Genomic DNA, 25,640 nt, shown 5'->3' on the forward strand with positions numbered 1-25,640 from the left:
GGAGGTGTTGGGGCCAAAACGGGTGATGGGAAGGCGGGAGAGGATGTCAGTATGGAGGGTGGGGCTAGGGGAGGAGATGAGATTGGAATCCCGTCTGGGAGTGAGGAGGGAGATGGGGGCACCAGGGAAGTGTTGGCAGAGGAGGAGGGAGAGGTTCCGGGCCTCGAGAAGGGAAGGATCAGGATGGGAGATGAGTTATTTGTTTAAAGAGGGGGGAGGAGAAGGAGGAGGAGGCGGCGGAGCAAGCAGGGCCAGGTGGGGAGACATCGATGGCATCCTGGGGGGGGGGAGGACGGGGCGGGGCCTTTTTGGGAGCGGAGCAGGTGGTGGTGCCACTAGGGCATTTAACAGCAGCAGACGGGTGGGTGGTGACATGAGGGACGGGAGCTGTAGGGAGGTGGCAGGAAGGAGCAGGTCCCGGCGTGGACGCAGCAGATGGCGGCGGAGATGGTGACGGTGAAGGCGATGGCGACGGTGGTGGCGGTGATGGCGAAGGCGAAGGCGATGGGGAGAGTTGGGCATGGGCAGTGGCCCGACAGGCCACCACCCTAGCTGGAGCTGCAGTGACAGGCTGGGGGAGTGGGGGGAACGGATCAGAGGGAGCGGAGCGGGGGGAAGAAGCTGGAGAGGGGGCGACAAAGAATGAGGGCGAAGGGAGAGTGAGAAGAGGAGGGATGGAAAGAGGGGGGTGTGACTGGGCACACTATGTAATGGTGGTGGTGGCGGCGGAGGGCGACGTGTACACAATGGCAGCGGTGGTAGTAGTGGTGGTGGGGGCTGACATGATGACAGGGATAAACAAAAAGGCACAGGACGAAAAGGAGAGGAAAAGGGACAGACGAAGACGGACGAAGACCAGAGTCCCACGCTGCTGGCGCAGGCGCTGGCGACGGCTGGCAGGGACGCCGCAGCTGCTGCTGCTGCTGCCGCGGACGGGGCCGGGGCCGCTGCTGCTGTTGCTGCCGCTGCTGTCGCTGCTGCCGCAGCTGCTGGAGGGCTGGCTGGCTGGACCGCTGCTGCTGCTGGCTTGACCGCTGCTGCTGCTGGCCGGGACCGCTGCTGCTGCTGCTGCTGCTGCTGCTGCTGCTCGGCAGGACCGCTGCTTCTCGGCTGGCTGGCTGGCTGGCTGGCTGGCACCTGAAAATCTAGCGCTTCGATTAATGCTGGAAATGCACAATCGAAGGGCGGTATCCTTTCGGAGTACCGCCGGAGATGTGATGTCCTTAGGTTAGTTAGGTTTAAGTAGTTCTAAGTCTAGGTGACTGACGACCTCAGGTGTTAAGTCCCATAGTGCTCAGAGCCATTTGAACCACATTTTTGATCAGTTTTGTCAACTGTTAGGAACACAAGCTGCGCTTTGTTTGGGACTGCGCACTCTTCGGTACATTTACCCTAAGTTACAAACTGACCCAAGCCTTAAAAAAAGTAGCAATTCTATTTTACGGGCCAATTTTAGGTTGTCGACCCCCGGCGCTCGATGGTAGCGGCATCTAGCGGATGTGATTATAAGCGCCGCTCCTGCCAGTCTCGTTCGGACATTAGTGGGTAAGACCCCAAGTATGGCTCAAATACAACCGTACATCTTGGCCTCGTTCCATGCGTAGTATAAAGAACTTTGTAGTGCGCCGAAACTTTGCATGTCGCCATAACCTTTCCATACAGAAAGGTGTGATTCTTGTTCAAAATGGCAGTTTACAGTCACGTGTGTTGATCCCTAGAGCTTAGCAAACAGAAGTGTTACAGTTACTTCACCAAGGACACTGGGGAATTCTTCGTACGAAACAGGTAGTTCGTCGACACTGTACTTGCCAGGGCATGGACGCCCAAATACAACAGATGACGTCATAGTGTCACGCATGTGCGGAAAATTAGTCCGCTCCACCATAAAAATTCTCTACTTAGCCTAAGTCGCAATCGCCATGGTAACGTGTGCACACAGACTTTGCGGGACCTATTTTGGAAGTTTCGTCGGTTGATTGTGATTGACTTGTGTAGGAAGTTTCCTTTTGCTGTTCCAATGAACTCGACAACATCACGTAGCACCATTCAGCTATCGTCATCGATTTTTTTTCCTACAAGGTTTACTTGAAGTAATAATGTCAGACAACTGACCTCACTTCACGTCACATGAGTTTGAAACATTTTGTGAACTCAATCACATACAGTATCTCACTAGTACACCGTTCCATACGGAACGTTTTGTCAGAACATTCAAGCACGGCCAAACTTCGGTCCGCATACACCAGGGATCAATCATTGCAACTGTTTCTCGCCTCACTCGTTCGCACCCATGAGATGGGCCATCGCCGGCGGAATTGCTTCACGGCCGCCGCCATTGGACACTGCACCCCCTGCTCTGGATTCTGAATTGCTTCTGTCATTTCCGCTGAACTATAAGAAAATTGTACAGGCCACTGAAGCTGATCCAGATTTGAACATATTGCTAACGTACCCACCCCACTGGTCACACCTGCTGCTGCCATGAACCAGATGAAGAAAGCGTTGAGTGCTGAGGTGTGGGTGGGTGCAGCTCCATCGGTAGGACGAGAGGAGGCGAAGGAGGCGAAGGTCGTCCCGCGATGTCGTGATGACACGCTGTGGCGGCTGCTGTGGCCGCACTGACCTCTGAATCCGTAAATCTGTAGGACGAGAGACTGAAAGATCATCGTGAACATGACAGATGCCAAGCTGATTTTAATGGCGGCGCTGCAAGCCATCTGGACCTGAAAGATGCACGCCATCGCCAAGTCGGCGGACGATCTCACCTCGCGCACACCGCCTGCTGCCGCTAAAAACCCTACAAAAGACAATATCACACGGCACGAGTGATACTTGCGGCCTTCCTTCGGCGCCGGATGCTGAGCAGCGTGGACGGGTACGCTTCTGGTAGTTTTCCGGGGGACTTTTCCGCCAGAACAGAAACAGTATTTCCTCATTTTGCAGTCGGAGGCTGTGTAGCTGCGGCTGTTTGTCAGGAAGTTTCCCGGAACTCTTCGGACGGAAAGAGGACGGGGAAGAAGTTGCTAACGAGAGGCAGGCCAGTCAGCGACGTGAGGCGTTCGCAGGCCGACGGCCGCAGGTCGCGCTCGCGTGACGTCGCGGCAGGGCGGGCGGCCCTTTCTTCCCTTCCAGGACGGCCCTTTCTGCCCTCCCCGCCGCCGGCGCCGGTTTTATCCGGCGCTGCCCGCCCGCTCGCAGCCGTCGCCCTAATGGAGGGCTCCGCCGGGGTCTGGCGCGCTCGCAGGGATTTGTTTGCGAGACTTAAGCGTCGGAGTCCCGCGTCGCCGGGTAGCGGGGACCGCGCCTTCCTCCGCGCTAAGCCTCAGCCGCGTGCAAGAACTTCCGACAAGTGGCGGCCGACTCCTCGTCCCGTCCTGCCTCTGCCGGAGACAGACAATGACGGCCAGTCCCGCAGGCGGGCTCCTCGACTTGTGCCGCCGACTGCCATTCCCCTTCTTGCTTCCGCTCCTTTATCAAGCTCACTGCGGCGTCTCCGCTGGGCGCAGCAGCTATGGAGGTGCTTCTTCTCCTAGGCCCTGTCTGCTACGTCTGTACAGCTCACTCCGCAGTTCGTGGCGTGAGATATACGGGCGGAACCTGAAATCCGCTGACAGAATTTCGTAGTGATACTTTCCGACTGTTCTGTATAAGAGACACGTAGTCGCCAGTGACTCGTGACAGAAAAATTACGTCTGTATTAGGGCTGTTGATAAAATATTGATACATCTATATTTTTCCGAAAACTATCACTGAATATCAGCGGTATTTCTTTTCCCGATATATCGATATCGAAATGGCAAATTTTGAGTGCCTATATTTTTATTTCATATTATATTTTTTCTCAATTTTTGGCAAATATTTGAAATCGTCCTTTTGAAATTGTACTAGAACATAATTTCACTCTCACTACGTGAAGCAGTCTAAATATTTTTTGACCTTCCGCCACGTCCAGTCTTTTTACTGTGTGAAGTAAGTATAGATGGCACAAAGAAGTAGTCCGATTGTACTGGTGGACCTGATGAGAAGAAACAGCACACAAGATGCGATGAAAAACCATTTTTTACGCAAGTAGTGCACTATTTCTGCAACAATTTCTAACACAACTAGTCTTCACATTGGCATTCTTCAAAAACAGTTGCTCAAAATAATGAAGAAAAATCTAAATGACAAGATTGATCGTCGTCATGGGCTTAGAAATGAGAAGGGAAATACTGACGTAATCAGCGCTCCGTGCTACTGACAGAAACTGCAACGTTTAAATTCACCACCGAAATTTTCACACTACAACTGCTAGCTCAGTGGCGTTTGCAGAAATGAAAAATCGGGGAAGTCGACTGGAAGTGTTCCACTTACATGTAGTTACCATTGTTAGCAAAGTGGTTATCGCCAAGCGTTAACTTGCATCGTTTTCTTTTCAGTTCTTGCTCTGAGGGTGATAAGTAGGCAGCTCGCTTGTTGAATATTTAATCATAAATTGATGCTTTACAGCTCTAAAACCGGCAGCATACTTACAATGTGCAGTGAGTGTTTATATAGGCCGTAATATCGGTATTTCTTCGTCCATATACCACTACTTTTTTCGATGTACAGAAGGCCAATATCGATATATCGGATTCCAGATATTTTTAAAAATATCAACAGTCCTAGTCTCCGTGAAGAGAATATGAATAAATTCGCCAACTTTAATTACGTGGGAACTGGTTTACCAGAAGACGGTGGATCAGGGATGTACAGACTTCCTAACGCCGCGGGTCGCAAATCCCTCACCGTGACTACTAAGGGTCGCAAGTTCAAAAATAACGTGGCGTCAGACCACTTTTTATTCCGAATTGGGGCACCCCTACCGCAGTGCCAGCTAGACTGGGCACAAAAGAACCAAGATCTACAAGGGACCGCTCTCTTTCTTTCGGGAGGGAATGAAAGGAGAGAAGAAAACAAAAATATTTGCGAGGAGTAATGGTGATGGGTGGGCCAGCATCACATTATAGGAGGACCGCATGTGTCTGTGGTCTGCGAATGCCTGTGATAGATGGTGCCCGGAAGACGAACTGCACAGTAGAACAAGCTAAAACGTCGTGCAGTTAGAAGAAGAAGCTGCTACTAACACCGAAAAACGTTAGTTTACTTAACGGAGAAAAGTATGTAAAAGCTATCTTTTGGAGTGTTAGACTGTATAGTTCGGAGACATGGACAACAGGGGAGCCGGAGGAAAACAGGCTATGTACTGAGGCAAGGTGTTGGTCAAGAGGCCTAAAGATTTAGTGGTCACAGAGAATGATAAGGATAGGAGAGAAAATATTGTTGTATACGACTGTCAATGGAGAAAGGCAACCACGTTTGGACACATATAGCGACCTTCCCCCTTCGTTGTGAAATTAATAAAAGGAAAATTGTCTGGGAACAATGCACAAGGAAGTACAAAACTTTAGTATGTCGGGCAGAAGTTCCTTTTAAGTAATTCCATTATCAATTACATTTTTTTAACGAGGAACCTTAATTTTGTAATGCAACGATTACATCTATTAAAATTGAAAAGATCGACAGTAGGAAACAGACACGGGGTGTTGGGTGGTGGGGGTGACCGGTGTTGGGGGATGGTCCCAATAAGTGTCTGGTCTAGTACGCCGATGTCTGTAAATGTGGTCCTGCATTATTCTGTCATTCGCGTATTACGTTTTGGACTTTACGATGTGGTCAGCTTCTTGTGCTTCCATGTAGGCAGAGATATAATTTTTACTGAGTGTTACAGTAATTCATTTGATTTTTTGGCGTCGAGAGGTGCTAAAAAATATCCTCTCTCCTTTAGAAAATCAATAAAGGTTTCAAATTTTGTTTGTGTTTTAGTTCTGCTTGTTCATTAAGAATTTTGTATGGAAATCTATTTGCCTGCATATAAATTTCGAGATGTTCCAAAATATTCCTCACGGTTCCTTTGGGTACATTATACGTAATTTTTCATTGCACCTTCTCTTTGTTCTTGAATACATGAAAGCGTAGAATAATCGATCTTTGTTTGTAGATATCAGCACTGAAATTCCGTGATTATTACTTTTAAACGCATTGTAAACATGTATGCGTCACTGTAGCTTACTGCTGCAAAATGAACTTAAGTGCAAATAAAAAAGTCAACACTATATATAAAGATCTGTCAAACCGAAGTACCACCGTAACTGAGAAAATATCTCAAAAGACACACCGAGACACAATATTGTGATCGATAAAACGTAATTATGTACAAATTAGATGTTAGCAATCTAACTTGTATTATTAAAATTTTTTGCGAAAAAATTGTTTATTTTATATAGCACATGAAAATGGCGAAATGTCGCATGGAGATTCATCTTACGTAACTAATGAGATTATACAATCCGTGTCCAGAAGAAAATAGGAAAATGGTTAGTATTTCAAATCACATAATATTCTCCTTGCTCACTTTTATCCAGTAAATGATCTTCGGGCAGGTAAATGAGCCTGTCTCGCGTCGGCACTTCGCCGCTTTGCGTCACCCCTGCATCTTCTACGTCCTGATCTCTGTTGCTGCCTCGCCTCCAGCCCCGTGGAAACAGCGACGCGTTGCGTCTAATTTTGCAGTTCATCGATTCCGGACTAATGAAGATTACTCAGCCGTTACCTTAGCTGAGAGCTGTTGTTCAACTTGTCGCTGTAATTGTCCCACTTCGGTAGCGAATCCATTGACTGCGCAGCTTGCTGCCGCACCAGTGGAAGACTATTGTCAACAGACAACTGACGTGCTCGCACCTTGCTAGACAACTATAATGCACGCGGGTTTCAACCAGGTAACAACAGATTTCCTTTTTTGAAAAAAAAAATACGTTGCACTTCGTTCATTCTTCTGTAAGCTGTCGAATTAAATTGATTCGCATTGTTTTTGTCTGTTTAGTAATTCTGGACGAATTTGTTGTGAAAGAGGCAAAGCTATTAGGGCAATAGAATGGAGTTTTTCAACTCGTGTAGTTGGTACCAAAGTGTCAGCTGTTTAGCTGGCGCTCAATGTTACTGTGAAATGCAAACTTCTACACAATTTTCGCATTGAATTTTTATGTCCCCATTCGGCAGAGCGGTCCGAAATTAATCATGTGCGATATTCCATTTAACGATATCGATGTACATAATCACATTTTCGGTTGTCACCTCGAACAAATAAAGTTACGTAACTAATGTTTTGTCTAAAGTGTGTTCCAGAAGTGATGGTTAATAATTCTCACACGCAAATTACAGACTAAAAGAGTAGCTGAGAACCTCCAATAACCATGGATACAAAAATCAACTGTTGTCTAGATACAATACATTTTCTGTTGCGGTTTATCAGTGTCTAGGAACACATGGCAGCTCTAAACGTTGAAAGTACGTGTTCGATATGTTGTCCATGCGTCTGAATGCAACATTTAACACGCCTCTGCCGCTCGCAGTGGCCGTGCGGTTCTAGGTGCTACAGCTGGAGCCGAGCGACCGCTGCGGTCGCAGGTTCGAATCCTGCCTCGGGCATGGATGTGTGTGATGTCCATAGGTTAGTTAGGTTTAATTACTTCTAAGTTCTAGGCGACTGATGACCTCAGAAGTTAAGTCGCATAGTGATCAGAGCCATTAGAACCGTTTTTTTTAACTCGCCTCTGAAATGAGTTGCCAATCCTCTTAGGCAGTCCTGGAGAATTCTGTAAATGCTGGAAGGCTGCTTCAATCTGCAAGCGTTATTCCTCAAGAGAGTTGACCTCGGCAGCGTAGACCAGGCTTTTGACATGACCCCACACATAGAAATCCATGGGACTTAAATCCGGAGACCTTGGAGGCTCAAAAATGGTTCAAATGGCTCTGAGCACTATGGGACTTAACATCTGTGGCCATCAGTCCCCTAGAACTTAGAACTACTTAAACCTAACTAACCTAAGGACATCACACACATCCATGCCCGAGGCAGGATTCGAACCTGCGACCGTAGTAGTCGCGCGGTTCCGGACTGAGCGCCTGAACCGCTAGACCACCGCGGCCGGCCCTTGGAGGCCGTGGCACCTACCTATCCAATGTTGACCATACGTCCGAGTATGGCGCACTCGTAAATGAAAATGTGCTGGAGCACCGTCATGCGTGAACAACATGTTCAGGCGTTGGTTCAGTGGGACATCATCATGTACATCTGCAAGTAGAGACCGCAAAAACCGCATGTACTGCTGTCCGGTTAGTATCTGCAGCAGGAAGTGTGATCCAGTTTCGTGGTCTTCGAGCAGTCCTGTCCAGACGTTCAACAAACATCGCTGCTAATGTCATGATACGTGTGTTGCATTAGGACTCACATCGGCCCAAATGTGACAATTATGGTCGTAAAAAATACCGTCCCGGGTAAATCAAGCCTAATCCGTGAACAGAATACTGCTAAGAAAGATGCGATTCGGCGTACACCGTTGTTTCACTCATTGGGAGAAATTCTCTCTATGAGGCAAGCCTGCTTTGTTGAGGGCTTGCACTCGCTGGAGATAATATGAATAGAGTACATGTCGATGTAAAATCCGCCAAACACTGCTGTGACTTAGGATACGATGTGGATACGAATCCACCTCGTTGAAGTACTCGGACTTTCGTGTTTAATGTGTAGCACTCTTTCCTCAACATCGGGTGTTATGGATTTTGTTCGACGTTCTCGTACATGGTGTGCGAAACTCCAGATTTTTCTAAGGGTCTGATGTAACCGGATAAATGTACGGCTGTCGGGTTGTTTGCAGAGAAGAAAAGCTTCTTCATACAATCGTGCAATGCAACCTCAAGGGCATTGCAAATCGCTTTGCCGTACGTGACGTGCATGTCAACGTACTCTTCAGTGATGTACTTCTATCCATGCTACCTTCACGTTCGTAACTGATTGTGACGCCGGTACGGCACAGTGAGTGGAGGGGGAAAGGGTTTTGCGCATACGTAAAGAAACAGACAGTCGATCCCAAACTTTGAAATACCAACGTAAATACCGCGGTATCCAGCGGCGTTTACTGTTGGTTCAAAACTCGAATTAATGCGATACCTCGGCAACGGTTGATTTGCGAGCTCATGTTTATTGGAGTTTCTTAGCTGCTTTTGGCCTGTGCTTTCCACGTGTGAGTTATTGACCATCTCTTCCGAAACACCCTGTATTTGCACGTACATGCCTCGAGTCATAGTACACACTGAAATGCTCGCGCTACAGTACTTTGGCACACCGTTAGAGGAAACAAGAAATTCGAAGCAATTTCCATGAAACTTTTATAATCACATCATTTTCTGTATGAATCAGTTTTAAATTTTAATTGTTTCGTGACACCCACAACTCTCACTCACTGCTTTTAATTGACCGTTTTCGCTTTTTAATTTAACATGACTTCATTAGAAGCTCTGAAATATACACTGTATAATATTTAAAGTGTCACAATGTGGAATCTTACGTTGACAATAAAGAACATATTCCATTTAGAATATGGTAACCTGGTTGTGTACCATTGTTCGTAATTTCTACGCTAATGTATATCGAAAGATAATGTGGCATTTTTATTTCTTACATTTCTGTTTCCTGTAGCAATTTAAAATTCATAACAAATGGCAATAATTTACCATAGTTCGACGGTAATGTAGCAATTCAAATACATTGGTTTTCGTGTGGTTAATAAAAACCATTGAATACAACCAACTTAACTTCCGACACCGGCAGTGTAATCAGCCAACTACGATATTTCAAACGTAAGTTACTATTTTGTGAACGGAATACGTTTTTTAATGTCAACGTAAGATTCGAAGCAGTCAATCTTTGTATATTGCACAACGTAAATTACTGAGTTTCTAATGATGCTCTTGTTAAATTAAAGTTTGAAACCAGTCAATGAAACATAATGACTGCGACTTGTGCCTGTCTCGAGGAACTTAATCCCAACAATTGCCGTTTCCCATACCGGCAATTTCTGCTCAAGCTGAACCAGTTTTATTTTCTTCCGCCTTACTGTTCGTGAGCTACAGATAATTATCGATATCTCCTTAGCCATCACTGAGCTTTTGTGAAGAAAGAGCAGGACAAGTACATGTTGAAGTACACTCCTGGAAATTGAAATAAGAACACCGTGAATTCATTGTCCCAGGAAGGGGAAACTTTATTGACACATTCCTGGGGTCAGATACATCACATGATCACACTGACAGAACCACAGGCACATAGACACAGGCAACAGAGCATGCACAATGTCGGCACTAGTACAGTGTATATCCACCTTTCGCAGCAATGCAGGCTGCTATTCTCCCATGGAGACGATCGTAGAGATGCTGGATGTAGTCCTGTGGAACGGCTTGCCATGCCATTTCCACCTGGCGCCTCAGTTGGACCAGCGTTCGTGCTGGACGTGCAGACCGCGTGAGACGACGCTTCATCCAGTCCCAAACATGCTCAATGGGGGACAGATACGGAGATCTTGCTGGCCAGGGTAGTTGACTTACACCTTCTAGAGCACGTTGGGTGGCACGGGATACATGCGGACGTGCATTGTCCTGTTGGAACAGCAAGTTCCCTTGCCGGTCTAGGAATGGTAGAACGATGGGTTCGATGACGGTTTGGATGTACCGTGCACTATTCAGTGTCCCCTCGACGATCACCAGTGGTGTACGGCCAGTGTAGGAGATCGCTCCCCACACCATGATGCCGGGTGTTGGCCCTGTGTGCCTCGATCGTATGCAGTCCTGATTGTGGCGCTCACCTGCACGGCGCCAAACACGCATACGACCATCACTGGCACCAAGGCAGAAGCGACCCTCATCGCTGAAGACGACACGTCTCCATTCGTCCCTCCATTCACGCCTGTCGCGACACCACTGGAGGCGAGCTGCACGATGTTGGGGCGTGAGCGGAAGACGGCTTAACGGTGTGCGGGACCGTAGCCCAGCTTCATGGAGACGGTTGCGAATGGTCCTCGCCGATACCCCAGGAGCAACAGTGTCCCTAATTTGCTGGGAAGTGGCGGTGCGGTCCCCTACGGCACTGCGTAGGATCCTACGGTCTTGGCGTGCATCCGTGCGTCGCTGCGGTCCGGTCCCAGGTCGACGGGCACGTGCACCTTCCGCCGACCACTGGCGACAACATCGATGTACTGTGGAGACCTCACGCCCCACGTGTTGTGCAATTCGGCGGTACGTCCACCCGGCCTCCCGCATGCCCACTATACGCCCTCGCTCAAAGTCCGTCAACTGCACATACGGTTTACGTCCACGCTGTCGCGTCATGCTACCAGTGTTAAAGACTGCGATGGAGCTCCGTATGCCACGGCAAACTGGCTGACACTGACGGCGGCGGTGCACAAATGCTGCGCAGCTAGCGCCATTCGACGGCCAACACCGCGGTTCCTGGTGTGTCCGCTGTGCCGTGCGTGTGATCATTGCTTGTACAGCCCTCTCGCAGTGTCCGGAGCAAGTATGGTGGGTCTGACACACCGGTGTCAATGTGTTCTTTTTTCCATTTCCAGGAGTGTATATTTGATCCCACTGGGTACAGGGGCTGCACGTCGTACTGAAGTGTTGTTTGGGTCGCCGGCTGAGCAGGCGTTAAGCGGCAATACTGCATCCGGCTGGTCATAGATCTGGTCTGGCGTACGAAGGGTGACACCTTCGCCTCTCTGTCTTCCCTCACCTGCCACATGGGATGAAGTATCGATTTGCGATTAAATCGCGAATGAGGTGTGCCCCCATTTTAATAATGGACAGGAGTATGGGAATAGCTAATATGGACGATATGGTAATAGTAAAATAGCTTCAGGTGTTTCTGTGACCGCTCGTTTTAGTGAAGCAATACGAAAATATTATCATTAGGTTCTGAAAAGAGATTTTTACAAAAGCCATTCCAAGTTCCGAACACGATGTACAAATGTATAGCCAAAATTAATCATACCAATTAGGGGAACAGACACCATACATGTTCTGAGTCAACTTAATGAACGAAGCATAATGACAGGAATACTGTATATACATATTGTTATACAGTCGTAAAATGACACCAAACAATTATGCGTTTACACCGAAATACCATAATGTATACAGAAAGATAAACAAACTTTCCGGTTGCGCACCCCTATCATTAGACAACTGTATGCGTATCATAGAAAAACTGTTTATTTTAGTATACTTAAGTGTTATATGATTGGCAAGGTATTCCTTGCTGAAATTAATCTTCAACTGATTGACCATTGAACTCCTTCTGGCCTGATAAAACTGCTTACATTCCTGCTGTGGTCTACATACAGTTGTATTATGAAAGGAATACGAAACCTGAATGTTTGCTTATCTTTTTATATACGTTATATTTTCGTGCACATACATTAATATTTGGTGTCACTTTAAAGTTGTATAACAATAGGTGTGTATGAGATTGCTGTCATTACGCCTGGTGCCTTCGCAAGATCTAGTCCGAGAAGCTAAATAAAGGTTTGTGATTGGTCCTACCCCTACCCAAGCGCTTTATGACTTTTTATTAGGATAACTGTAATTTTCGCTACAAGGTGTAAAACTATATGTACATGACCTTTTTTTACCGTTATTCTTATGATTAATACCTTTCCGTTTGCTGTTTTTTTGTTTTTTTGTTTTTTTTTCATTCGTTGTCTTCACTTGTGTGTGATATGCTGCCACCTTGCAGCCACTTTAGTTTTGTTGCGTGGCTGTCCAGCCACAGACGTTCATTTCCTGTTAAATATGGCACATTTAAGTTGACACAGTACATTGTGTGATAACTGTTCAATTAATTGGTATGTATAATATCCTACTATACCATATTGGTAAAATGTTTTCGCAACTCATAATTGGTTTTGTAAAAAAATAGCTTTTCCGATTCTGATGATATCATCCAAATCCGTCATTAAAAAGAGTGATCAAAAACTACTTGTGGCTATCTTACTATTATTATATCGACCATAATAACTATTCCCATACTTCTACCTGGGTTGAAGTATAGCGTTTCTTGCTGTCATTCTGCCCGCTGGGTGCTTATGGGGGACGCACGGTCCGACCAGCAGAGTCGACTGGGAGAGTCATTTGGCGGGTCTACTTTCTACAGTGGGATTAGGATGGTTGGAATGGTTACTTATTCCGTTGAAGGTAGCAATGATGAGGGAGACTGGATGGCGGGGCAGCGGGTACACAGAGCTATTAGGACGACTGTCGTAATCTCATAAAAGCAATGAAAAACAGTAGTTCATTTATTCGGGCGTACAGTATAGCAGTTAAATTTCGTTTTCCTGCGGCCAGCGCCGAGGGAGACAGGCTGGCCGGGGACGACGATGTGTTGTTACCTTAGCACACGGCCTTATGAGAGGCCCACAGCTTCACACGAACACCGCTGCTCTCAGCTGTTAAGACCGTCGGCCATTGCGTGAGAGGTAATGCCTGAAATATGGTATTCTCGGCACATTCTTGAACTGTGGGTCGCAGGCTATTGAATTTCCTAAGGATTTCCGAATTGGACTGTCCCATGCAAGTAGCTCTAACTACCATTCCGCATCAGACTCTGTTAATTCCCATCGTGCGGCCGTAATCATTTCGAAAACGTTTTCATGTGAACCACCTGAGTACAAATGATATCTCCGCCAATGTATTGCCCTTTTATAAGTTGCGTGCACGATACTACCGCCATCTGTATGTGTGCATACTGCTACCCTCAATGTAAACTGTGTGTAGCTACGTTTCATGAGGTAAGATATCATAAATCGTGTATCACGTCACGAGATAAGTATCTAGCCGCGTTGCCTAACGCCAAGGTGAACATTTGTGAAAGCGATGACCAGCATCGTTAGTGTGAGTCACTGTAGATTTCAAAGAATTTTGCCGTTTACCGAAAGTAGAGCCGAATATCAGAGCAGTGATTGTCAAGTGATCGAAGTGATGGAAAACAGTGTGATGTGTTAATTGTTCATGGTCCAGTCACATTAATGTGGCCACCGCTTATGTTCGACGTCAACGTGCAGTACCCATTCAGATAATAGGTGGCAGCGCCAGCAGTGGAGAGTGTGTAAATCGTGACGGGGGATGGGGAAAACGGTGCAGTAGTTGTTGTAAAGCGGAAACGGAGTGATTTGTCGAATGTCCAGTAGGGTATTATCAGTGGCTTTCTGGCCACGAGGGGGAAGCATTTACGAAACGGCTAAGTTTGCGTACCGCCTTGGTTCAAGTGCTGCCTAAGCCGGAGCTTAAGCAACTGTGGAGCACCACGGGCCATATATGACAGGTGTGAACGACGGTACTGGAGATGTGTACTGGTGAATGGGTGTACTACTCTTGAGCAGCTGACCAACCGGATGAACCAAGGAGCAAGATTTTTATGGATACAGTTTCAAATGTGTGTGGTTTTTTGCAAATGATAGCTTATAGTTGGTCGTTCCAGCAAAGTAAAAAAAGATGCCTAGGAAAGAAAAAGAGAAAATAAAAACAGGTACATGTGATACAGTCACACGATCGAAAAATATTCCGATCCACTTTTTTGTACATATAGCTATGTGTATCACTTTGCCTTTTGAAGAGCAGAAAAATTCTTTTTTCCCCTGCCCTCCGCACTTTTGGCAATTTGCATGTTCACACGTGACCTTGGTCGTTAGCGACTATTCGTAACTACCATTTGTTGCATCTGTTAAACATGTCACTGTGTGCCGACTGCAACTGAACGTTTGCTACCTATACCAGATAGTACAGGGTGAGCTCAAACTCTTTCCCCGCTTATAGAAATTTTATTTATGTTCGGCATTGTATAAACTGCTTTGGGGGCAATCTGAAATTGTTACGTTGTTCTGAAATATCACGTACGCTTGCAAATATTTTTATTGATTACCGGTTCCGACAGAGCTGTGCTATCATCATCGGATTGAAAGTTTAATAAACAAGCATCACACGTGAAGATGGCTAATACATATATGATCTTATTTCAACAGTGTAGACATTACTGAAGCATTAGAATGTACCTTGTAACATACTGAAACAAGTTCAGGACCTTCACAAGCTTGCAGATCACATAGAGATGTTGCGCTGTTTTGAAATTAAATGTAGCAAAGAACGTCATGATATCTGTGTTTGATACCACAGATATAAAACATACATCATGTTGTGCTGATCTCCTAGCTCTCTCGTTCAATTAACATTACAATGGGGACTGAGCTACCACGATATTTTTGCACATATAAGTCTGTAAACAGTTATTAATATTGCTGTACTCTACAATCGATATGTACCTCCGTAAATCTCGAACTACATGCGTCACAATGCAAATACTTTCATTACTCGAATCTCATGAAAATTACTTTTGAACACTATCTACCATTTTGAAAATTACAAATTTACGATAAATTGTATTTTGAAAACGTACAGTGTCATTTCTTAAAATGTAAATCTACGATACAATTATAGTTCAGATTATTTATCTACAAACAGCATCTGCATCGACAGCAATCGACAGCTATAGGTAACAATGAAATATACGGTATAAATATGTTTCAGGTGTAACTCTTCAGGCTTTCCCGGCGATCTAATGACATCTTGGGTTGTCGGGTGTTCTGTCGGATATCAGCGTCGTCCTTGCACGATATTTCGGTCACGTAGCTCGTGACCTTCATCAGGTGCGACCTGAGACTGTCTCAGGTCGCACCTGATGAAGGTCACGAGCTACGTGACCGAAATATCGTGCAAGTACGACGCTGATATCCGGCAGAACACCCGAGAACCCAAGATGTCACGTTTCAGGTGATTTATTTACGGACAATATACACTACTGGACATTAAAATTGCTACACCAAGGAGAAATGCATATGATAAACGGGTATTCATTGGACAAATATATTATACTAGAACTGATATGTGATTACATTTTCACGCAATTTGGGTGCATAGATCCTGAGAAATCAGTACCCAGAACAACCACCTCTGGCCGTAATAACGGCCTTGATACGCCTGGGCATTGAGTCAAACAGAGCTGTGATGGCGTGTACAAGTACAGCTGCCCATGCAGCTTCAACACGATACCACAGTTCATCAAGAGCAGTGACTGGCGTATTGTGACGAGCCAGTTGCTCGGGCACCATTGACCAGACGTTTTCAGTTGGTGAGAGATCTGGAGAATGTGCTGGCCAGGGCAGCAGTCGAACATTTTCTGTATCCGGAAAGGCCCGTACATGACCTGCAACATGTAGTCGTGCATTATCCTGCTGAAATGTAGGGTTTCGCAGGGATCGAATGAAGGGTAGAGTCACGGGTCGTAACACATCTGTAATGTAACGTCCACTGTTCCAAGTGCCGTCCATGCGAAGAAGAGGTGACCGAGACGTGTAACCAATGGCACGCCGGGTGATACTCCAGTATGGCGATGACGAATACACGTTTCGAATGTACGTTAACCACGATGTCGCCAAACACGGATGCGACCGTCATGATGCTGTAAACAGAACCTGGATTCATTCGAGAAAATGTCGTTTTGCAATTCGTGCACCCAGGTTCGTCGGTGAGTACACCATCGCAGGCGCTCCTGTCTGTGATGCAGCGTCGAGAGTAACCGCAGCCATGGTCTCCGACTGATAGTTCATGCTGCTGCAAACGTCGTCGAACTGTTCGTGCAGATGGTTGTTGTCTTGGAAACTTCCCAAACTGTTGACTCAGGGATCGAGACGCGGCTGCACGATCCTTTATAGCCATGCGGATGAGATGACTGTCATCTCAACTGCTAGTGAAACGAGACCGTTGGGATCCAGCACGGCGTTCCGTATTACCCTCATGAAGCTAGTGATACCATATTCTGCTAACAGTCGTTGGATTTCGACCAATGCGAGCAGCAGTGTCGCGATACGATAAACCGCAATCACGATAGGCTACAATCCGACCTTTATGAAAGTCGGAAACGTGATGGTACGCATTTCTCCTTCTTACACGAAGATCATAACAACGTTTCACCAGGCAATGCCAGTCAACTGCTGTTTGTGTACGAGAAATCGGTTGGAAACTTTCCTCATGTCAGCACGTTGTAGGTGTCGCCACCGGCCAACCGGCGCCAACCTTGTGTGAATGCTCTTCTGGATGTGTTCCAATCTCAGTCTTCCTCTACAGTTTTTGCCCTCTACAGCTCCTTCTAGTGGCATGAAAGTCATTCCCCAATGTCAGATGAGGTGGCTCATCTCCTTTACTTTACGTATATGGCCACAAATTTTTTTCATCAGACTACCGGTTTCGGACTATAACCACCATTTTCAGATCTGTTTTATAAAAACACCTCCTAATGTACTGGAGACATAGTCAAATGTTAAACACAAAATCAGCACCAACATTGTCAAATATATACAAATAACAGCATATGCAAGAGTCATCTTGTCAGCGGACGTAAAGTAAAGGAGTTTTACTCTATATTCGTGTCACAGTTTTATTCGCGACCATGTCGCATCTTGTGAGATACGCTGTCATCCTGTCCCTTCATGTCGTCAGTGTTTTCCACATATTCCTTTTCTCTCGGATCCTGCAAAGAACCTCCTCATTCCTAACCCTATCAATCAACTTATTTTACAACATTTTCACAAGTAATAATATTACAGAAATTTATTGCTGAGGGGTGTGCAATACACAGCTATAAAGTTTGTAACAAACGGGAGCTGACATTATAAAGTTTTCATGGATACAGTTCCACACGTCTCCCATTTTTTTGCAAATGGTAGCTTACCTCGTAGTTATGTTTTGGATATTCTTCGAAATGTTTACGCTGTGAGCGAGTACCGGTGGTACCGTAGAGTGGAGGGACGTGATGGAGCTCAGCTCTCGACCGATGCGGCAGCGGAGTCCGGGCGCTTGTAGCGAGCGGATGCTGCACGTCCCGGTGCCCACACCCCAGCCGGCGGCGCCGCTCGCCGCTCGCCGCTCGGGCGTCGTAATCCGCGCGCGCACAGAGCACTGGCCTGCGGGCCGCGGGATCGAAGACAGCCTGCGGACGCTTGCCGCGCCGGGCCGCCGCATCGATTCCCGCTGCCGCTGCCTGGAGCGGCCGTAATTGCCCGCTGAGCGTGGCTGCGACCACCGCTTGGCCGCGGGCGGCCTGTTAGTGCCAGCCAAAGCCCGGCAAACTATCCTCGGCAAGGCAGTGCTCCAGCCACAAACAAGCACACTCGCACACAATCACACACACACACACACACACACACACACACACACACACACACGCTATCTGTGTAGGGCTGTACAAGACGACCACCGCGACGTTCACTACATGAGACACTACAATAAAAAAAAAATTAAAATAAAACGCTCCGTCTACAGGCCACAAGTGGCCCATCGGGACCGTCCGACCGCCGTGTCATCCTCAGAGGGAGGATGCGGATAGGAGTGGCGTGGGGTCAGCACACCGCTCTCCCGGTCGTAATGATGGTATTCTTGACCGAAGCCGCTACTATTCGGTCGAGTAGCTCCTCAATTGGCATCACGATGCGGAGTGCACCCAGAAAAATGGCAACAGCGCATGGCGGCCCGGATGGTCACCCATCCAAGTGCCGACCACGCCCGACAGCGCTTAACTTCGGTGATCTCACGGGAACCGGTGTATCCACTGCGGCAAGGCCTTTGCCTTATGAGGCACTATAATGCGAAACGGAATTAAAGGATCACTTTTCGGAACCGTGTACTGCCTCCCATTGCGACACGTAAGTTTTAAACTTAACTCAAAACTGAAACTTCCTGGTAGATTAAAACTGTTTGCCGGACCGAGACTCGAACTCGGGACCTTTGCCTTTCGCGGGCAAGTGCTCTACCATACGAGCTACCGAAGCACGACTAACGCCTTGCCCTCACAGCTGTACTTCCGCCTGTACCTAGTCTCCTACTTCCCAAACTTCACAGAAGCTCTCCTGCGAACCTTGCAGAACTGCAAGATTCGCAGGAGGTCTTCTGTGAAGTTTGGAAAGTGGGAGACGAGATACTGGCGGAAGTACAGCTGTGAGGACGGGGCGTAAGTTGTGCTTGGGTAGCTCTTGCCGGCACGGTAACTCAGCGTGTTCGGTCAGCGGGTTAGCTGTCCTCTGTAATAAAAAAACAGAGTTAATGAATCAACGACGAACTGAAATGGCTCTGAGCACTATGCGACTTAACTTCTGAGGTCATCACTCCCCTAGAACTTAGAACTACTTAAACCTAACTAACCTAAGGACATCACACACATCCATGCCCGAGGCAAGATTCGAACCTGCGACCGTAGCAGTCGCTCGGCTCCAGACGGTAGCGCCTAGATCCGCACGGCTACTCCGGCCGGCTACGACGAACGGAAACGGGTGTCTTGCGACGTCCTCACCGAGCAGATGAAACGAACGAAATCGAAAAAAATGAGTTAAAAAAAAGGTAGACACTTGCCCGCGAAAGGCAAAGGTCCCCAGTTCGAGTCTCGGTCCGGCACACTGTTTTAATCTGCCAGGAAGTTTCATATCACCGCGCACTCCGCTGCGGAGTGAAAATCTCATTTTAGCTCAAAGCTGCCTACAGATTTCCTCTGTAATGATGCAAAAGCGCGGCGCCCTCTGACGTCACTCGAGCGTCCGGCGACGCGTCAAACAGTTAGGTGTCGACATGTGCGATAAAAAGTGCCCACATCTCGGAAGTTCATGTAAGCTGTAAGGTAGTTCAACCTACATCTACATAGATACTCTGCAAGCAACCGTACTGTGCGTGACGTAGGGTACCCTGTATCACTATTGGTCATTTCCTTTCTGTTCGCCGGCCGGAGTGGTCGAGCGGTTCTAGGCGCTTCAGTCTGGAACTGCGCGACCGCTACGACCGCAGGTTCGAATCCTGCCTCGGGCATGGATGTGTGTGATGTCCTTACGTTAGTTAGGTTTAAAAAGTTCTCTAAGTTCTAGGTGACTGATGATCTCAGATGTTAAGTCCCATAGTGCTCAGAGCCATTTGAACCATTTGACCCTTTCTGTTCCACTCGCGAATAGAGCGAGGGAAAAACGACTATCTATATACCTCTGCATGAGCCCTAACATCCCGTATCTTATCTTCGTGGTACTTACTTGCAATATACACTCCTGGAAATTGAAATAAGAACACCGTGAATTCATTGTCCCAGGAAGGGGAAACTTTATTGACACATTCCTGGGGTCAGATACATCACATGATCACACTGACAGAACCACAGGCACATAGACACAGGCAACAGAGCATGCACAATGTCGGCACTAGTACAGTGTATATCCACCTTTCGCAGCAATGCAGGCTGCTATTCTCCCATGGAGACGATCTTAGAGATGCTGGATGTAGTCCTGTGGAACGGCTTGCCATGCCATTTCCACCTGGCGCCTCAGTTAGACCAGCGTTCGTGCTGGACGTGCAGACCGCGTGAGACAACGCTTCATCCAGTCCCAAACATGCTCAATGGGGGACAGATCCGGAGATCTTGCTGGCCAGGGTAGTTGACTTACACCTTCTAGAGCACGTTGGGTGGCACGGGATACATGCGGACGTGCATTGTCCTGTTGGAACAGCAAGTTCCCTTACCAGTCTAGGAATGGTAGAACGATGGGTTCGATGACGGTTTGGATGTACCGTGCACTATTCAGTGTCCCCTCGACGATCACCAGTGGTGTACGGCCAGTGTAGGAGATCGCTCCCCACACCATGATGCCGGGTGTTGGCCCTGTGTGCCTCGGTCGTATGCAGTCCTGATTGTGGCACTCACCTGCACGGCGCCAAACACGCATACGACCATCATTGGCACCAAGGCAGAAGCGAATCTCATCGCTGAAGACGACGCGTCTCCATTCGTCCCTCCATTCACGCCTGTCGCGACACCACTGGAGGCGGGCTGCACGATGTTGGGGCGTGAGCGGAAGACGGCCTAACGGTGTGCGGGACCGTAGCCCAGCTTCATGGAGACGGTTGCGAATGGTCCTCGCCGATACCACAGGAGCAACAGTGTCCCTAATTTGCTGGGAAGTGGCGGTGCGGTCCCCTACGGCACTGCGTAGGATCCTACGGTCTTGGCGTGCATCCGTGCGTCGCTGCGGTCCGGTCCCAGGTCGACGGGCACGTGCACCTTCCGCCGACCACTGGCGACAACATCGATGTACTGCGGAGACCTCACGCCCCACGTGTTGAGCAATTCGGCGGTACGTCCACCCGGCCTCCCGCATGCCCACTATACGCCCTCGCTCAAAGTCCGTCAACTGCACATACGGTTCACGTCCACGCTGTCGCGGCATGCTACCAGTGTTAAAGACTGCGATGGAGCTCCGTATGCCACGGCAAACTGGCTGACACTGACGGCGGCGGTGCACAAATGCTGCGCAGCTAGCGCCATTCGACGGCCAACACCGCGGTTCCTGGTGTGTCCGCTGTGCCGTGCGTGTGATCATTGCTTGTACAGGCCTCTCGCAGTGTCCGGAGCAAGTATGGTGGGTCTGACACACCGGTGTCAATGTGTTCTTTTTTCCATTTCCAGGAGTGTATGTTGCCTACAGTAGAATTATTCGACAATCAGCACTAAACGGCGTATCTCTAAATTTTCTCAGTAGCGTTTCTAGAAAAGGCCATAGCCTTCCCTTCAGGGATTCCCATTTGTGTTCCAGAAGCATCTCCGTGACACTACGTGTTGTTTGAACCCGCCAGTCACACATCTAGTAGCCCGCCTCGGGATTGCTTGATTGCTTCGATGTCTTCCTTCAGTCCGATCTGTTACGGCTTCCAAATACTCGAGCAGTAATCAGGAATAGGTCGTGCCAGCGTCCTATATACAGTCTCCTTTGCAGGTGAGCCAGTCTTTCCTAAAAATCTTCCAATAAACCGAAGTCGACCATTCACGTTCTCTACCACAGTTCTCAAATGCTCGTTCCTTCTCATATTGCTTTCCAACGTTGCGCCCTGATATTTAAACGACTTGACTGTGTCAACCAGGGCACTAATAATACTGTATCCGAACATTAAAGGTTTGATCTTCCTACTCGTCAGCGTCGCCTTTTATTTTTCCACGTCTAGGGCTAGCTGCCATTCATCGGAAATTTGAAATTTGTGGTAAGGTCTTAAGGGACCAAACTGCTGAGTTCATAGGTCCCTAAGCCTACACACTACTTACTCTAACTTAAACTAAGTTACGGTATGGACAACACACACACCTATGCCCGATGGAGGACTCGAACCTCCGACGAGCTACCATGCATCACACCAACTGGAGTCATATAACATTGTCACCAAATTTCACTACAAATCTGCTCAACGTCACCTTGTTCATGTCACACTATGGGAAGCTCGTCATAGCTCCGCCTTCCCCCCATACTCCCCATTAACCAAATTTACCCCTTCTACCGACGTTATTGGCACGGGTCATAACTGCGGCGCCCGGCGTTGAAAGCGCGCGGTTTCCTTATAGGTGGCCAAGGTAAACATTCCAGACACACCACCGCTCAGAATCGAGACGAAAAGGCTTCAGGAGACGTCCTGACGAGCGTCAGTGAAACAACCCCTTTCCCTGCGGCGTTGATTCACACACATTTCGCGCTCGAAAACGATAATCCGCAGTTCGAGGGCGTTCACCATACATTACGACAGAATCATCTCTATTGTATTGGTAAAACAAAACAAACATATTTTTATGATTTATGCCGCGGACAAAATTACACAATTTATACACTTTGTTTGACGGTGTAGCTTGCCAGAGAACCACCCTTCATATCATACTAGCTGTACCCTCCTTCGCGTTGCGTGGCTCATTCTGAGTAAATGAAAAAGAAAGAACAGAGGAAGCACACGCCTCTAATATGTATGAGAACTGGATATACATCCTAACCTACTTCTCCTCGTGCGGCTGATCCCGGCGCAGGTTCGAGACCTCCCTCGGTCATGGGTGAGTGTGTTTGTCCTTAGGATAATTTAGGTTAAGTAGTGTGTAAGCTTAGGGACTCATGACCTTAGCAGTTAAGTCCCATAAGATCTCATACACACATACTATTTCTCCTGCTGTCCATGACCATCTCCTCGTCCTCATCTCTTTCTCCATCTCCTCCTCCATTCTCTTCTCTTCGTCCATCTTCTCCTACTGCCCTCTGTATGTCCATCTCCTCCTTTCTGCTGTCTATGTCCATTTCCTCCCGCCCCCCTATCCACTTCTTCTTCCCCACTCCCTCTGCTCTTAGGCCTTGTTTATTGTTACTGCAATATCATATTCTATACTAGTATTCCAATCGTTAGCCAGAAATACAACTTCCCAGTTTTCTTTGAAAACCGGAAGTGAAGATAAAACAAAGCATGACATTGTTGTGTACACAGTTTATGTTTAAAATGTGTATAATGAGAAAGAACATATATGGGGGAAACAGTCTGTCTAATGGTTTAAATGCCACGTTCTAGCAGTTAAAAGTGCCAGTGCCAAGGGAAAAATGGCGCATTTTTACAGCAGTTTGTTTAAATAGAAAAGCTGTACGTTGTTGTTTAAAAATATGTGGCCTATGTATCGTTCAAAATTTGAAGTAAATCGATCAAGAATTAAAAGAGATTTTTGCTGATAACGCTTCACATACATATTTTAAACATGCATTTGTGTAGTATGTATAATATAAACTATATATCCTGTATTCTTCCAAACATTCATTACACGAAAGTGTAAAAATTTCAAGTAAATCGATCAAGTTGTTTTCGATTTGTTTGATAACTGTTTCTCTCGCTGTAGCTCCCTCTCTCTCTCTCTCTCTCTCTCTCTCTCTCTCTCTCACACACACACACACACACACACACACACACACACATCCACACACACTCATGTACATACATACCGTGATGTGTCCTGTCTACTCGTCTCTTCGGATAGCTAGACAACATTAATAGAGTTTATTATAGCAGTTGAATTGACAATACTTAACTTTGTATTTACAACGAGTTGTCGCAAGCAATTGGTGACATTCAAATAATCATTGTCCTTCGCTGTATACAATGTCCATGCAATTTAATCACACACGTCCATATCGGCCACAAGTCACTGCTCTTCTAGAGCTCTCTTCTATTGCCTTCTTCTAGTCCGGGTCTACTAGCGTCCGGCCAGGGCTGGCACAAAAGGCGCTTATCTTGTCTTCGGAGAGAGACCGCTGCTGTCGTGGCGCGGTCCTAGTCAGCGCCCTCCGCCCTTGCGGTCTTCATCTTCGTGCTTGCGCTTGTCGTTGCGCTGGAACATACCCTATGTCGTCCGAACGTTCATCAGAGTACCGTTGTTGTAAAAATCTGAAATAAATTGGTCAAGAACTTTTTGAGATTTTTGGTTACAACGTCTCAGTTTTCCAACCACGCACGTATTCCAATGCAACGTTGAGTCGACCTACTACTTTCGAGTATTGCGATTACAAACACATACAGGATGAATTTTTATGTACAAAGGTTACTAGACTACTATAAGCAGTTTGTAAGAGGTACTATTATTTATAGTGATATGACGTAAGCCACACCCCTTACGGCTTACGCGTCAGTGGTTTCCTCCAACATTCGGAGCTTTTAGGGCAGGAGGCTTTGTCTTGCTGTTCCGCACTTGCTGTTCACACACAAAACATGAACATTTTGTACCTGTTGATAAAATGTGAGTCTGGAATTTATGCGTGAAATAGTATGGTAACAGTGAGTGACTAATCGATTTGTTTGCGGAGGGTGCGTGTAATTGCACATGAAACCAGTGGACAAATCAATAGCATCAGCTTTAGCCAATAGCATCGGCTGTCGGGCTATTGTATTACTTGAACCGTTACTAAGGCTATTGTGAACTTTTACAGCGTGGTAGTTTAATTTGGGAAACGGAATACTAATTGTAAACTTCAGTGTAAAGGTGGAATTATATTTTACTGATAATGTGTGACTCATTGGATCTAACCATTGTTAGCAGAAGTGTTAGTTTTCAGGCAGAAAAGAGACAAGTTTTCGTATTTGACAAAAAAATGGTTCAAATGGCTCTGAGCACTATGGGACTCAACTGCTGTGGTCATAAGTCCCCTAGAACTTAGAAGTACTTAAACCTAACTAACCTAAGGACAGCACACAACACCCAGCCATCACGAGGCAGAGAAAATCCCTGACCCCGCCGGGAATCGAACCCGGGAACCCGGGCGTGGGAAGCGAGAACGCTACCGCACGACCACGAGATGCGGGCCGTATTTGCCAACACGATCCTGTTTAGTATGAAGCGTGTTTTCTCTGGTACCTCCCCCCCCCCTTACCCATGTCCTGTCATCACAAAGATAACTGTTTTTAAAAAAAGCTGGAGGGAGTTTGTAAATTGTGCGTTATTGTATGTTGAATTTGTATTTTTTAAAAAGATTCGAAACATGCTAAAAGCGATCCATTCCGACTTCATAGTATGATATATAAAACAAAAATTATATTTGAGTAAGAAGTGCTTCTTTAACATCAGTTATAAAGTACTGTTGATTTTAATGTCAGAGGCGGTTCACACGAAAAGAGGAAATGAGAAACTTTTTCTGGAGAAATGTTTTTTTTTTTTTTTTCAGTAAGGCAGTAAGTTGACATTTAATACGAAACGTGATGAAAGCTGCTGGTAACATCATAAATAACTTGTAGAAGCAATTCCGCGCGCATAACACGTGTCTGTGGCTGCGTGGCGCCGCCGTGGTGAGAAGGGATATTCCCGCGTCGGCCAGGAG

The 25,640-nt window shown here is 47.0% G+C and overlaps 1 protein-coding gene and 1 pseudogene across 4 annotated transcripts in view; one reads left to right on the plus strand and one right to left on the minus strand.

The window, feature by feature from the left end:
* The window catches only part of LOC126190763 (hemicentin-1-like), a 1,169,490-nt gene that overhangs the window by 536,745 nt on the left and 607,105 nt on the right, over positions 1 to 25,640 (plus strand). The window lies entirely within an intron of this gene.
* On the minus strand, positions 18,467 to 18,584 carry LOC126089676 (5S ribosomal RNA; annotated as a pseudogene).

Source organism: Schistocerca cancellata, chromosome 6 (genome assembly GCF_023864275.1).
Source record: "Schistocerca cancellata isolate TAMUIC-IGC-003103 chromosome 6, iqSchCanc2.1, whole genome shotgun sequence".
NCBI classification, from domain to species: Eukaryota; Metazoa; Arthropoda; class Insecta; order Orthoptera; family Acrididae; genus Schistocerca; species Schistocerca cancellata.